Genomic DNA, 16,852 nt, shown 5'->3' on the forward strand with positions numbered 1-16,852 from the left:
TTATAAACATCATCTATAATCAATTATGTAAACAGAAGAAAAAGAAAGTTCAGTGAGCTTAAAGACATTTTTCATCCACATAGTTAATAGGCACATTGGGCTTGGATTTGAAGCCAAATCCATTCAATCTGAGAGCCCTTTCACTAAACCATACTGCATTTCCCAAATATGTCACCATGACTGTTTTATGGTATTCTTCTCAATACACATGTTGCCACTGCCCCAGTTTTCTGATGGTTTTAACTAACCCTGGGTTTTCTTTGTCCTCTGTGTATCAGACACAGATCTGATGCTCCCTAGAGACAAAGATTTGCACCTCCATCCATGCTATCTCAGCCAGCAACCAATCCTTGTTGTCCACATGCTGTTCAAGGGAATCTCCCACAAAAGCCCTGTTTCTACTACTCTTCCCCAAACCTCACCTTTTCTCTATGTCCTGCCTCCTCCACAGAGCTTGCCTGGAATATATAAAATATAAAACTCATATCTCTGTAGTGTCCTGGTCTTATTATACCCCCAAATTAGTTTTTATTTCAAATTATTGTTTGTATAGTTGTTATTCTAATATTTTCATTTTGCATTCTTAACATGAATTAGAGACTTAGCATGAAAATTATATTTATATATTTTATGTATAAAATCCTCTATGTCCTCTATAGTGAAGCATTTAACACAGAGGGTGGCAAGAGGCACTGTATTTACAGTACTCAATAAACAAGTGTTAAACAAATATTATCAATTATTAATATCTTCTTGGTTGAAAAATCATCAAAAGCACAGCACTCCCTAATTTAGTCACTATTTCAGTCAATGATGATTGAATGCCAATCATCTAGCATAAAGACTGTCACACAATTCCTAAGTAGCTTGAAGAAATCCAGGCAGTTTTAACACAATAGGCAAAATGCATTGCAAGCAATGTGTCCCAAAAACTTGGGTTTTTAGAATCGACATTCTCTTAATTAGGGAGCAATTCACTAGAATGTACAAATGAAAGAGTAAGGTTCATGGAATAGACTGTTCAAGTTAGGAAACACTGAGGATAAGAGCCAGGGGATACACGGGTAAGCCTAGATATCCATGATGCAGGTGGGGGACACAGATCTGATGCTCCCAAGAGACAAAGATTTGCAGTCATTACATAGCTAGGAGCTAAAGCCATGTGCTGATGGCATGATGAGGAAAAAGATGCAGGGCAAAAGAGAGATGGGCTGTTAAGGGAATCAACAGCACACTGGGACAGGTGAAGAAAGAATGTCGGAGAAAAAAAGACTAACACACAATTTTTTAAATAATAGTAACAGAAGAGAAGAAAAAAAGTGTTCCTAGAAATGTATTTTATTTTTTTGTTTTCCTGTTCCACCTGACAGATACTTGAAACTATTTGCATTCTTCTGAGCATGTGCACTACCACTGTACACCTCAAGAGGGAGTCATTTATGTAACATTCAGCGTGAATGGCCCCTTCAGGAATTGTGTGGTTCTTTAATGGCATGCTACCCGAAACCTCTTTTCATTCCACCTCATGCTCAGTACATAAAAGTTTGTCCTAGTCTGTAGACATGAAGAACAAGTCTTGTTTCTGCTTGTCTTGAGTCTCACTTCAAAATACTCATTCAATCAACCCTGGGTTTTCTTTGTCCCCTGCGCATCATGGAAGATACACCTCCATCCATGCTACCTCAGTGGTGCAGTCCAGTCCCACACACAGTGTATACAGAAATTTTATGTTTATAGAAATGGATGAAAAATGAAATGTCAATATGTCCTTAACCATCGTTTCCACAAAGGTGTTTTGCCAGTTCATTTGGGATTTGCCGTGACCATGGGATATCTCTTCTACCATAAAGATTAAGTGTTCAGAGGTATCATCAAATAGAGAACTCCGTACGTGCACCATATGAAACGATGTTCTCTTAAAGATGCAGCTCTTAATGTGCAGTGTAAAATGCTTGTAGCTTTTATTATGTCTTAGATGGAAAACATGTTTTACTGCATACCAGAGTAACAGACGTCAACTCGCTTTTCAAATTGGGAACAGCTTTTCATTTTATTCTGTTCAACAATTTCTGGGTCCTAATTCAACCCTTCCCTCTCTCTGTTTTACTTCCCACCACCCTGAATTTGCCTCTGCTCCAGCAGAAGGGTGCCACAAACTGCTTTGTTCACAGGGCAAGGCCAATGTGGCAAGGGGGCAGGAGGAAGATATTGGAGGTGGGAATCTACCGGGATCTCTTCTTTTAGTCAGTAAGAAGGAAAGTAGGAGGTGAAATATTTACTACCCCAACATTGCTGATTGAACACAATCCACAGGAAACGCAGATGTCCAGAGTAGTAGATGAGAGAAGGGAAATGGTGTGGCTGTAGAGCCAGATTTTGATTTCCAACCTCCTGTGTAAGTCAAATAATGACCATCTGCGAAGCTATTAAAACCCAGTATGGAAGCATCTATCACAACTCCTTTCCAAGTGCTACTTCTTTATTTTCCCGAAGACTGGTAAAACAGATTCATTCACTCCTTAGAGAGTTTAAATATAATTGAAAGCTTCATTATGATTTCGGATGATAAGTAATTGATAAAAGGGGATTTTTTGAGTATTAAGTAAATTAGTGAGTTCTGCTTCTTGAAAAAAAACACACACAGATCTCATTCCCTTTTATAGTTGAACATAAATGTCGAACCAAATATGATAATTATGTGTCAGATAGGAAATTGATGGAGTCTAAACAGGGTGTAGCACAAATTTTTGTTGTAAGTGCTTTCTGCTGGTGATGTGGATATTTTTTATTTTGTTTGAAAGACAAAGGAGTCCACACCCTGAATGTAATTTTTGAAATTAGGAGATCTGAATTCTAATTCTGATCCCTCCTCTGGATAAGTCTATTACTTTCTGTATCCCATGCAATTTTTCCCAAATGGAAAATAGGGAAGATATATAATTTGCCTCCTTTTGCTCCAAAAAGCTATTACAAGCAAAAGTGACGTAATCAGGGTGAACGTATATTAACCTCTTCAAATAAAAAATGGTGAAGAAATACAAGACAATGAAATGTTTTTGAATAATGTATAATTTTTTTTCCTTCAGGTCTTTTAGATGGCCAAGTTTAAAGTCAATGGTGCCCATTTAAAAAGCAAAATCACAGAAACATGCAGAGAAATTTGGAATCAATTTATTTAAAGACATGTTCTTCACAGCTGTTGTTCATTAGGATACTTTTATTGACGTGTCCAGAAATCTTTCCTAGTAGTTTAGGCACGCGGGGGCTTTGAGCCCTATGAAGTATAGCAAATTGCAGATGAATTGGTCCAGAAGTGTAGGTTTGTTTAAAAAAATGCTTTGTAAAATAGAATATTCTCAAGGGAGTGATTGGTGGGGGAAGGGAAGTATGTACTGACACTTAAAAGATCCTTGACCTTCTGGAATGCACATCAGAACTTCTGCAACAGTAGCTAAAAGGACTAAAGCTCAGTGTTGAAAAATTGCTTTTAATAAAGCCTGCTTTTTTCCAAGTGTCCCAAACCAAACGATCCAGGAAAAATTAATTTATAATAAGGTGATCCTTGCTTAAAGAGACTTGTTCCTCTGATCAGCCTCCAAATTGGTGGATCACAAATTTCACGGATCTTAGGAAGAATGAGAGTTTTCCAGGCAGACTTAGCAAAAGATGGAGAAAGGAAAGGAGTAATTTCAAAGATGGAATGGCATCATCAAAGACACAGGATAAGAAAACAACATCAGCCTTAGTCTATTCATTTATCTATTTGATCACTCAGCTCTTATTCTCTGGATATACACTGAACTCCCACTGCATGCTGGGTACTATGTTAGATGATCAATAAGGCACATGGATGGCATCAAGCATTGTCAGTAGAGTGGGGGTATGGATATGCACACAACTTAAACAAACATGTTACAGTTCAGGCAAAGGTAGAAATGAGTGCTAAGGAAGCTCAGTGTTGGAGAGAAGAGAGAGAGAATATGCATGATGGGGACATTGATATCAGTAGAGAAAGACATTCTAAGGAACTGGAGCCCCTGAGCTAAGTCCTGAAGAACAAGGAGAGGGGAGCCATAAGAAAAGTGGCATGAAAGGATCTTCCATGTGGAGGAGCAATCTGAGCAAATAGCCTCAAACTTGAGAAAATTTGGTGGGATGCAAAATTTGTGAGTAGTCCAGACTGGAGCTTGCCTTGTGTGTTTGGGCAGGGGGTTGTGGGGGGCACTGGGTGAGAGAGGAGGTGTGAACAGTAGGAAAACATAAGAGACAGGGGCAAAGGGTGAAATCACGGGGAGCTTTGGACATCATGCGCAGGTAATGATGTTGGAGTTCCACTGGAAGGTTTTGGCTAAGGAATATGATGATTAAATTAGCTTTTTTTTCCAGGGGGATGTAGAGGCAGCAGTGGAGAGGACCAAGGAAAGGCAGGATTTGGCCTCTTTTTATGGACTGTGTAAGAGAGGACAAGTTAGCCATGCCCAGGTCCTAGACCTCTGTGCAGCCTCCTTGGCTCTCACCAGGTTGTGTCCATCATCCCCTAGGCTCACTACAGTAATAGTGCACATTTAGCCTGTTCACAGTTCTCTGAAAAGGACTGGGCCTTAGTTGCTGCTGTTTCAGAGCCTAGATTGTTCAAGGAGAACAATTAGAAGCAGGAGAGGGGAGCACAAGAGGGGCAGAGGCTGCTGTGCCACAGAAGCCAGAACACTAGCACATTATAGGTGGCAGAGAGTGCTTCCGGAAGTGAATTTACAAATGAATCCATAACCCTGACCAGCATGCTCATTTGGTGGTGAGGATTCAAGAAAGCACGGACTTTGAAGAGACAAGATCTTGTTATAATTTAATCCACTGAAGTGGAGGTAACATCTGCCTTTTGGGGTTGGGATGGGGTAATTAGATTAATTAGATAAATTAGATAAATGAAAAGGACTTGGCAGAATTCAGATCCTGAATACAAGACTGATTTTATTTGTAAATAAACACTGAGAAGATACGATGAATCTCTAATTTCTATTCTCAGACGAGCTCTGCTTGACCCATTCCAGTCTCCCTGCTTCCCCACCTACTTCTCCACAGCTGAGACTTCTTCCCTGTCTTACTGAAAAGTGTTACAATCTTTGAATTTATTTATCTTCCCACAACCTAAATTATGCACCCATTCACTCTGGAAGAAGAACGACTTGACTCATGCACTAGATCTCATCTCTACTTGGCTATTCAAGAGTCCTCATCGTCAGTCTCTCTCTCTCTCTCTCTCTCTCTCCTCTCTCTCTCTCTCCTCCCTCCCTCCCTCCCACCTGCACCATCAATTTCTCTTTTTCTACTGCAAATTCCCATTAACTTAAAATCATGCTGAATATCTTTATCTTCAATAAAACTAAAACTGTCTTTCTTTCCCAAACACTCATCAAGCTAATTCCTCAAAACTGCCCCAGTTCATCAAAGGATTTCTTAACTTCCTTCTCCACCTTCTTCCTCACCTCACTTTCTGTTCTTAATCTGTTCTGTTGGGACCATGTCTCATGACACCACTGAAGTTGCTGTTTTCAAAGTCACTAATGCCTTCTGAGTTGTCAAATCCAATAGTTCTTTCAGGGATTTTGTCTTTCATGCTTGATTTCACAAAAGCACTCAGAAAAAAAATGAATTATTTATTAAAACATATAGTGAAACCACTCTTCCCTGATTTTTCTCCTACTTTGTTCCTTGTTCCTTGTCAGTGACCTCTGTTGCATTATTCTTCTGTACCAAGCCTTTATATGAAGGAGTGCCCAGTGTTAAGGGACAAGATCTCTTTTCTAAGTTCTGGGGATCTTATCCAGTCTACAGTTGGATTTGAATTTTAGACGATCTCATCCATTCTATAGTCACAAAACTATCCATTTGCTGATGACTCCCATATTTATATCTTTAGCAACAAAACTCTCAGTTGCCTATTTAACATTTATACCTATAGGTATAAAAGGTATGTCAAAATGCACATGGTAAAGAAAAAAAAGAATAAAACCTCTTACTTCACCCCCTCTAGGACCACTGTCAATCTCAGTTAACCCCTTAGATCACTTTCATTTCATGATACACACCAAGCCCAGTGCTCCTGATGATTTTTCTTCATGACACACTTTCTGCCAGACCTGAGCATGGCTGCATGATAGCCTATATGTGATTCAGAGACTGCCATTCATGTGAACCACACCTTCCTCTAATGATTCTCTGTGTGGCCAACATCCTTGTCTGTTCTGTATTATTTGTTTATATGTATATCTATCTCACCACCTAATCCTCAGCTAAAATGTAATCTCCATTTGAACAGTTTATTTATTTATTTATTTTTTACATTTTTGTCATAGTATCCTCAAGCAAATACTCTTGATTCATGACAGAATCAATCTGGGCACATAGTGGGTACTCAAAAATAAGTATTGAATAAATCCATTGATTCCCCCTAAAATGTTAGGGTACAGTATGAAATTATCTTAGACCATCTTCATTTTACAGTTGGGGGAACTAAGGCTTAGAAAGAGTAGTTATTTACCCAAAATCACTTGTTACAGTAGTAAATATCTTTTCTATTGACCCCATTAGAATCTTCTTTATATAAGTTAATGCTTGAGTTCTGAATGTAAAAAAAAAAACAAACCCTAAACTATATAAATCCTACTCCATTTCTTGTGAGAAGGCATCATGGGTAGGTTAGTTCTGCACCCAGGTCTCAGGAATGAACTGCAATGGGACATGTGCCTCCTAATTGATAATCTCCAAAATCCTAAAAAAGTCCTACAGTATAAAAAGTAGGATTTATGGAAGTCCTGGGAAATCATAGGCATTGAATAGGTAGTTTCCATATTTGTTTGAAGAGAGGACAAATGTTGAATTTCATTAGGGTGATGGAAAACACATGTGTTTTCTTGCTCAGCATCCTGAGGAAGTTAGCTGTCAAAGATTTAGCTTTTAACTTCCATTTCTTCCACCTTACAAAAACCAAACATGTGCCAACATGGCTGTATCCCAGAAATTTGAGAAATTTAAGGCTGGAGAATTAGATAGGGTCAAGAAGTAAGACCCTGATTGTCACTAGAGGGCGTTGACTTTTTAAATTCTTTTGTCTGAGGTCAATGGTACACACTTAAAATTTTAAGCAGAAGAGATGCCAACAAATCTGTATTTCAGAATGATCCCTCTGGCTTATGTGTAGAGCACAGATTGGAAGAGGATAAGATTGACAACAAGGAGACCACTTGTCCGGTGTTGGTACTAATCTAAGTGTGAGATGATAAGGGTCTGTAGGAAGGCGTTGGCAATGAGGATAGGGATGACTGGGCAGGTTGGAGGTATAAGCAACAGGTATAACATTCAGGAAAATGGTCAATAGGACTTGACTATACTTCCCCTGTTGCCTGGCGGGACTGTGGTCTGATTTCAGAGTAGTAAGAAGAAAACAGAAGTGATCTCTGTAACTTTCAGGAAATCTTGCCCTGAGTTTCTACTCTTTATGCTACCTATAGTTTGGAAGCCACTGCAGTCTATACCATAACTTAATCCAATGTTAATTCAACTCAGACTTCAGAGAAAAGAACATCTGAGTAAGTCCCAAAGGACAGGGTGAGAAGTGTTCCTGAAATAGCTTTAAAAGGCCAATGCACACAAGAGCCAGCACAGAAGGACTCTCCCCATCCAACCCATCTGATAATTCCATCAAAGGAGGTTGGAGAGGATGTTATCAAAACTCTGTTCCCAGATAGCTAAGGCCTACCAACATTCATATTCTTTATTCCACTTGTGCTATTTTAGTCCAAATAAATAATTAGAGGAAGTCAATGCCTGTGCTTGCATGATGTAGTGCTGACATGGTTTTCTTCCATTATTTGCAAAGTTTCTAGTCTAACTCCTAGGTATTTGATCCAGTTTGAGTTAGCCTTCATGCAGGGAGATAGAAAGGGATCTATTTTTCATCCTTCTACATATGGCTATCCAGTTTTCCAACCACTATTTTTTTTTAAAAAGGCTATCTTTTCTTCAACATAAGTTTTTGGCACCTTTGTCAAGGATGAGGTGATTATCTGTATAGATTTGTCTGTGAGTTTTCTATCGTAGGTATCCATGAACAGTTGAATGGATAATGCAAATGTAGTATATATACACAATGGAGTTTTACTCACCATAAAGAAGATGCTAAAATCAACATATATGTCTAACTATAATCAAAAGAGTGATGAAGTGATCTTATATTTTTAAAAATGCAATTCTCAGTACTCATGAGACTCATAATTCATAATAACATGCAAGATGAACTATATAAAGTATTGAACTATATAAAAATAATTTTGATTATGTGAGAAGGGAAAACACCAAGCTTGGTAGATTCTTGGAAATGGCAAAACAATTATTTTCAATAATCAGCAATTCTCATTTTATTTCTAGGTCTTTTACTCAATTATTCACCAAATAATTTTTTGCCTTATAGATAAAAGGTTCTTCTTCAATTAAATTGATTGTGCTTACCTATTGAATAGACACTGAAAATCTAGAGCAGCCCTATTCAATATAATAGCCATTAGCCACATGTGGCTATTTAAACTTAAATCTAAAATTAAAATTTCAGTTCATCAGATGCACTATTCACATTTCAAGAGTTTAATAGGCAGATGTGGCCAGTGGATACCTTTTTAGGCAGCACGGATTCAGAGTATTTCCACCACTGAGTATTTTTATTAGACAGTTCTGGTCTAGAGTTTCCTGATGCTGCCCTGGGTGTCGGGGCTTTAGCAAGGGATACAGTGCAATTCTCTTCTCAGGACTCCTTTAAGCAAGGGGGAGAGACATGCAAACAAAACTGTGGTGTGGTGTTGTCCTTGGGCTTCCTCTGCTGGCCATGAGGCCCAGTGCTGTTCCAACGTCCTACTGTAAGGCTCTTGGCCAGAGTCTCCTGCCTGTAGGAATTGATCGTCATGGTGTAATCACCGTATTAACTAACTAAATAAATCATACTTAACCAAGACTCTCAGAAAATGGGTTGCATTGTGGAAAATTAATTTTTAATTTCTGCAATCCCTCATCCAATGTGTATTGAATGTCTACTATAGGCCAAGCATGTTATAAGTATTAGGGATAGAATAGTGATTATGTCCCAAATCTCTGCCCAGGTGGACATCCCATTCTTGGGGACTGGCATAAGCAATAGAAATATAAACACATAAACTACCAGATAGTAATAAGTGATATGAAGAAAAAATGGGATAGGGCAGACCAGGAAAATGCCAGGTCATGATGTGAAAGTTGGGGCTCTGGGAGGGTGTTTTTTAAAGGAAGAACCAACTGATAAGGTGATGATTATAGAGAGATGTACGACAGACCATTCCTATTGGATCTTCAGTTCAAAACGGTCCTTTTCAAGTCCATGTGTTATGAGAGATGGGGTGTCACTGGTACAATGCTAATTGGAATTTGTGAATTTTCTGGGGACGGTATGCAGGCCATTGTCCCTCTCTGATCCTGATGTCTCCATTGTCACACGAAGTGTTTTTAATACCTGGCATCTGAGATACTTGTGACTCTTAAAATTTCCAGTTTCAGCAGGAGCAGGGAACAGGGGAGGAGGGAGTGTTCTACGCCAACTGTTAGACTGGTACATTTATCCAACGTGCACAGGGCTTATGGTGGACACTAATGTTAATGAGATTAAGAAGTTAACTCTGCCTTCAAGGAGCTGCCTGTGAAATGAGGCAAAAATTCTCCTTGTGTCCTGGAGCCTTTGATTGCACTTCTCTGCTGCTGGCTGAGAAGTGGAGGCTCCCTGCCCTCCAGCCCTCCCAGCCCTGCTGCACGCTGGGGAGGCACAGTGCCCAAGGCCATCAATCACCCAGCCTCTGGGGGCTGGGCATCAGAGCCTCCCTGGAGTCCAGCCTCTCCCTTCAAGAGAAATGTGTCCTGGATGAGGAAACTGTCTCCGTGGATGATGATGATGATGGATGGCCCCAGGCAAGCATTTTTCATCCCAGGCGATACACGTGTGTGCATTCTAGGGCGGGGGCCAGGTTCTGGCTGGGACGCCTGCTGTTCTACATTTTCTTAGCTGTTGTCACCTTTCCCGTTTCCTGACAAATGGACCCATTTCACAGCCTGAGTGACTCATGACTGATTTAGGAAGTCTAGATTAACCCAATGCAGCGTAGGAGGAAAATAAAGACGATTTTTTTTTTAACTTGACGTCTTAAATGTCTTAAACCTCCATCTTCATCTCAGCACACCATGCTGAAAAAAACTACAATGGATCTTTTTCGACCTTGGGATATCATCCAAGGTCCATTTTCTTCTGCCTCAAACAATTCCAACCTTTTCTCCCACCGTTAAACTATGCAGGCAGACCTCTCTCTCTCAAACACGCCATGGATTTTCCTACCCTCACACCACATTCGGATGGTTTATTCTTATCAACCCCTTGCCCAACTAACTATGTGGCCTTCTCTGGGAAGTGGTCCCAGGTCACTGCAATCTCTTGTCCTTTGAGTGGTCATGAAATTGCCTGTGACTTCTGGGTGAGAGTTCTGTGTATCCTCCACTCCTCCACCAGCACCAGGCTGAGTGCCCAGCACATGGAAGTTGTAGGAAAACTCTAGTTAGCTGATTAATTATTTCAGTGGCCTTCTCCGATGTGCTCCAATCCCATCAGCAAGCAGGCAGGGGACCAGGTTTTGTGGTTTCAGCCTGCATCAGCCTAGAGAGAAGGCTGGATTTGGCGGCCCAAGAACAGGACATATGAGCAGTTATAACTGCACCGTTAGGTCAGGGTTGACCAACAGCTCTGTGAATCAGGCATCTCCAAATCAGAAAAAGCAACTTTCTCAACCACAAACATTCAGATTACTGGCTAGGCCACCAGTTTTATGTTGCCTGTGTAGATCTGCCTTAGATGGTTTTTCTCATCTATGTAACTCTGCAAGTTTTTAATGAAGTGTACTTATAGCTACACTGTTAAATGATTTTTTTAATCATTCTCAAACTTGAGAGTGAATTCAAATCACCTGGATGGCTTGCACAGGGATTGGACTCTTGTCTGCAGAGTCTCTGATCCAGTAGGTCTGAGGTTGGGCCTCTTCATCTGTAGTTTTAATCAGTCTCTAGGCAATGTGGACACCGATGGGCACACTTTGAAAACCACTGCCTTATCCTTTCTTTTTTCCCCCAAGACTTCATCTGTAAATGACATCCTTTTATACAGTTATGATTCTAGTATGTATGAAAGTTGTGCATTTTAATTGTATTCCTTAATTTTATTCTCCCTTTTATCATGATTTGTCCTCATGTGTTAGCATAATTCTAGGAAAACACTTCACCAAATAAAAGAACCTATTGGAGTTTGAAGACAAAAATGCCCTAAGAATTACTTGACCCTTCCACAAGAGTGGACTGTTATTAAGGAGACATTCAGCCCAAAGTGATTCAATGAGGAAGTGAGGTTGACTTGGTGTTCAGTTCAATGTCTGTCGGGTTTGTTGCTGTGTCTCAAGCCCCTGGCATAGTAATTGGCACTGGAAAGCCATCAGTGAATATTGTTGAATGAGTGAATGAGACAAACATTTTCTTTACGTACCTCGGTCAATTCAGAGGTCTCTAGGATGGTGTAAGTGCAGACCATCGAGAAAGTATCCTTAGCACTTATTGAATGCTTTGCCTCAACCCCAGTTTCTTGTCAAGAGAAATCATTTAACGAGCTGCAACTGGTTCTCAGGCACTGCAAGGGGTTTTTATCTGCATGTGTGAGCATATACACCTACAAGGGGTATATGTTCTTTAAAGTATCTTCTTTTACTTAGCTGTGCATGCCATCCTGTGTCCACTGATAGGCTCTGAGTGGTGTGTGTCCATTCACTGCCTGTCAAACAGAGATTTTTATGTTGAATTAGAAACACTCTGTGCCTACAGCAGCTCAAAGTAAAAAATTAAATACAATGTAGGAAGCATGGACACTGCTTCCTACTGTGCGTTACATGGAAATACCAAAGCCTTTTCTTTAATGTCAGTCCAATTAAAGCAAATAAGCTAAGCTATATTGTTGGCTTAAACAGTGTCCTTTTACCAAAACAAAATAGAGTTCTCTATGCACGTGGCTTTTAACGTTTAATCAATAAAGCAAAATGATCCGAGCATCTGGCTATCTTAATAAGGAAATTGTGAAAACACAGGGCAGTAAATTAAACTTAAGAATTTTTTTTTAAATGAGGGAAAATTACATTATAAGGGTGACATTAACATTCCAAAGCACTAAAACCTGCAAAGTCCCAGGAGCCAGGTTGGGATCTAAACAGAGCAGAGCAAATACTTCGATGGCTCTTGTGATGTGGATTCTCCAATCTCTCAGGCATAGTTGCTTCATGCCGAAGCTGCAGGAGACCCTTCCCCTCTGACCACCATGCAGCTGCTCTGACAACCACCTTTTATGGATTCAGAGAGCGTTCCACCCCCTGCCATCCTTGGCACAGAGCAGCCAAATGCTGACAGTGTGTTTTCTCAAACGTTCTGGTTAATGACCCAACTGTGGAACTACTTGCTGGGCTGCTTCTCGGGAGTGGTCATTATAATATTTCATTCTTCTTACTTAATATCAGGCTGTGCTTCCACCGTACATAAATATATCAACCTATATAAAAACCAGAACTTTTATCTGCATAGAGGGGTTTACAGAGTTTGTTTCTCTCACTCCATAGGACAAGAAAAATCATTGTTTCCCCTTTGATTTTCAGGTTTGATTTACGTGAGCTGGCCTTTCAGCTTCTGTTTCCGATGCGCTACCTCTCAGGTTTGTGTGCATTTGCTTGGATTTACTGACACGAGTTTAATTCTTGATTTATGGTCTATAAGCTTCAGATGAAGAATGAATTTTTATTTAGGGTAACACATTCTACGTGCCTTCTATTTTCCTTTCAGAGTCAACCGTTGGTTGGTTTTAGCAAGAACTTGAATTATGGCTTTTCCTAGAAGGCCCTTTTGATGAAATTAATGCAGATTGAAAACCTAAATTTTCCCATGTAACTACATGAAATAAAGTTCCTTTTTCACAAGTCTGACTGACATAAAGTGGGTCCTCCAGGGAGGAACACCCAGTTCTGCTAATTAGTGGTTGGGTCCTAGAATCCTGTGGTTGTTCCTTCATGAGCACAGATTTCTTTCTTCATTCATTCTTTTTTTTTTAAATTTTTTATTGATTATTTAAAGCATTACATAGCTCATGATATATCATCTTTCATACATTTGACTCAAATTGTGTTTTGAACTCCCATTTTCACCCCAAATACAGATTGCAGAATCACATCTGTTACATATTCACATTTTTACATAATGCCATATTAGTGACTGTTGTATTCTGCTACCTTTCCTATCCCCTACTATCCCCCCTCCCCTCCCCTCCCCTCCCATCTTCCCTCTCTACCTCCCCTGCTGTTGTTCAATTCTCTCCATTTTTTCCCTCCCTCTTGCCCCTCATGACCTCTTATAGTTTTATGTATCATTGAAGGTCTCCTACCATTTCCATATGCTTTCCCTTCTCTCTCCATTTCTCTCCCCCCATTCGTCTTTGTTTACTGTAGTCTTTTCCTCATGCTCTTCCTTCCTGTTCTGTTCTTAGTTGCTCTCTTTATATCAAAGCAGACATTTGGCATTTGTTTTTTAGGGCTTGGCTAGCTTCTGCTCTAATGCCATCCATTTCCCTGCAAATTCTATGATTTTGTCATTTCTTAGTGCTGCATAATACTCCATTGTGTATAGATGCCACATTTTTTTTTTATCCATTCATCCATTGAGGGGCATCTAGGTTGGTTCCACAGTCTAGCTATTGTGAATTGTGCCGCTATAATCATTGATGCAGCCGTATCCCTATAGTGCGCTCTTTTAAGGTCCTCAGGGAATAGTCCGAGAAGTGCGATAGCTGGGTCAAATGGTGGATCCATTCCCAGCTTTCCCAGGAATCTCCATACTGCTTTCCAAATTGGCCTCACCATTTTGCAGCCCCACCAGCAGTGTACAAGTGTACCCTTTTCCCCACATCCTCGCCAACACTTATTGTTGTTTGACTTCATAATGGCTGCCAATCTTACTGGAGTGAGATGGTATCTTAGGGTGGTTTTGATTTGCATGTCTCTGATTGCTAGAGATGGTAAGCATTTTTTCATGTACTTGTTGATTGATTGTATGTCCTCCTCTATCCAGAATGTACAAAGAACTCAAAAAATTAAAAAATAAGATAACAAATAACCCAATCAACAAATGGGCCAAGGACCTGAACAGACACTTTTCATTCATTCTTTTTCAAAAATCCCTGCAAAGACAGTTTGTCATAGGTTGTGCTGCAGGATAAGCACCCTCTTCTCCTAAAAGTTCTATGCCTTTTAAATCCATGATGAACACCCAATGTATAGAATCCTTTCAAACAATGACAAACCAATGAATGAAAAAAGAAAGGTATCATTTATCTGTCTGAATGTACTACATTTTTTTGTATTCTTCTATTTGACCTTCCGGGATCTACTCTTTAGAAGAGGGCAACTCTCTAGTATCAGTAAATACAGTGGTCCTGTTTTCCAATCTCACTGGGGTAACAAGCCATGTTAGAACTAATAACATAAGCATGAGGGTGCTGCTGAATGTGTATTTATTAAATTATTTCAGAAATTTAAAAAAAGTCTAAATTTAAAAGTGTACTGCACTTTGTCCTTCAACTCAACTGTCCCTTGAGTGAAATGGACATAAAAGCAGGTTGCTATGTGGTGGGAGGTGACTTGCTGGTTCACAAGCATGGATTGGACAGGATGGCTATGGGCTTCCATCCCTTCACCACTGAAAAATGCCAGGATGAATCTCAGAATGACGTCATCTACTTTGGATATTCTGCAGGTCTATTAGAAATGTTTGGAAGCTGAGGCTTGAGAAAAGATGGCAGGCATTTTGCAAATGCTAGCTCATTCTCATGAAAGCTACAAGAGAGTCAAAATCTCAGTAAATCAATACGGGAAATAAGATTTGCTATTAAGGAAGTTGGGGCCTAATCCCACATGATGAAGATTAGGGCCTACTTTTTCTTCTATTAGACTCAGGGTCTCTGGTTTTATTCCTAAATCCTTGATCCATTTTGAATTGAGTTTTGTGCATGGTGAGACACAGCCACATCAATGTTTATAGCAGCACAATTCACAATAGCTAAACTGTGGAACCAACCTAGATGCCCTTCAATAGATGAATAAATTTAAAAATGTGGCATATATACACAATGGAATATTACTCAGCAATAAAAGAGAATAAAATCATGGCATTTGCAGGTAAATGGATGGATTTAGAGAAGATAATGCTAAGTGAAGTTAGCCAATCCCCCCAAAAACAAATGCCAAATGTTTACTTTGATATAAGGAGGCTGATTCATAGTGGGACAGGGAGTGGGAGCATGGGAGGAATAGATGAACTCTAGATAGGGCAGAGGGGTTGGAGGGGAAGGGATGGGACATGGGGTTAGAAATGATGGTGGTGTGTGATGATCATTATTATGCAAAGTATGTGTATGAAGACATGAATTGGTGTGAATATACTAAGTATACAACCAGAGATATGAAAAATTGTGCTCTATATATGTAATAAGAATTGTAATGCATTCTGCTGTCATATATAAATTTTTAAAATTACATATATAAATTTTTAAAATTACATAAAAAAGAGAAAGAAACAGGAGTGAAAGAGAAAGAAACAGTCCAAACACTGACTTGACTTGGATCATTTACCAGAGGTGGAGTTATATGAAGCGACAGTTTAAATTATGAGAACAGATTGAATTGACTAGACAGGCATGAGAAAGAGATCAAATCAGTGCTCAAAGATAAAGATACACTTTATTTGCATGTTTAATTAAAACTCTATTTGTAGTTGTTATGATAATTGAAATTACTAATTTCCTTGTAACTATTTATTTAAATGACTTGCTAAGTTTTCTAAGATTGGGAATGTTTGCTACAGATCCTCAGGAATGCTTTAGTACTATACTGGTTTCTGTGTTATTTATATGCTACATTTTTAATTATTTGATTGCTTTTAATGTTTATTTTTATACTTGTCTTATAGTTGCAAGTGATGTCGATTTTCCAGTTACATAATAGTATAACGTTTCCATTTAAAATTAAGTGATTTTTTAAAAGAAAACAATTTATTAAAAATATTTAAGAAACAATAGGGGGAATGGAGAGCAAATGGCAGAAATTGTGAAGTTGGCATCAGAATGTCTGAAGCTTGAGAGATGATGCTGTAATGCAAATTGCAGGGTGCTCAGACACATGGGATCTTGAAGAATGTGTAAGTTCCTTATAGCTTTCTGGGTGCACCAGTACCAGTGTGGACCCATCGAGGAAAGACTAACTGGTTAGGAAAATTCCTGAAAGAATGAAGGAAACTAACTGGGCACTCATGTGTTCAGGCATTTTAACGTGCAAGGTTCTGATTTCATCTTTGCAGCAGCTCCATGTTTTAAATAAGTAACCCAAAGGCCTGAGGGTTAAGAGATATATCCAAGCTCGTGCAGCTAGTAAATAGCAAAGCTGGAATTTGAAACTTTCTAAGAGCTGAGTTAGGTCTAATCAGAGTCTGAAGTTTGTCATAGAAATTCATTTAAGAAAAATGTCCCCAAAGATTCAAGGAGCATTAGTCCCTATTCCTAGTGGCCTTGCTTGAGATAGATAGTTCTCTCCTCTCATCTATTTCTTCTGCAAAAACAAAAACAAAAAACAAACAAACAAAAAACACTTTCTAGGCTAATATATGTACTAGCACCATTGTTACACCTGTGGCTATGGCTAATGTACTCTGATTGAAATTTCTC

This window comes from Spermophilus citellus, assembly GCF_964194105.1.
Source record: "Spermophilus citellus genome assembly, chromosome: 13".
In the NCBI taxonomy this organism is placed as follows: domain Eukaryota; kingdom Metazoa; phylum Chordata; class Mammalia; order Rodentia; family Sciuridae; genus Spermophilus; species Spermophilus citellus.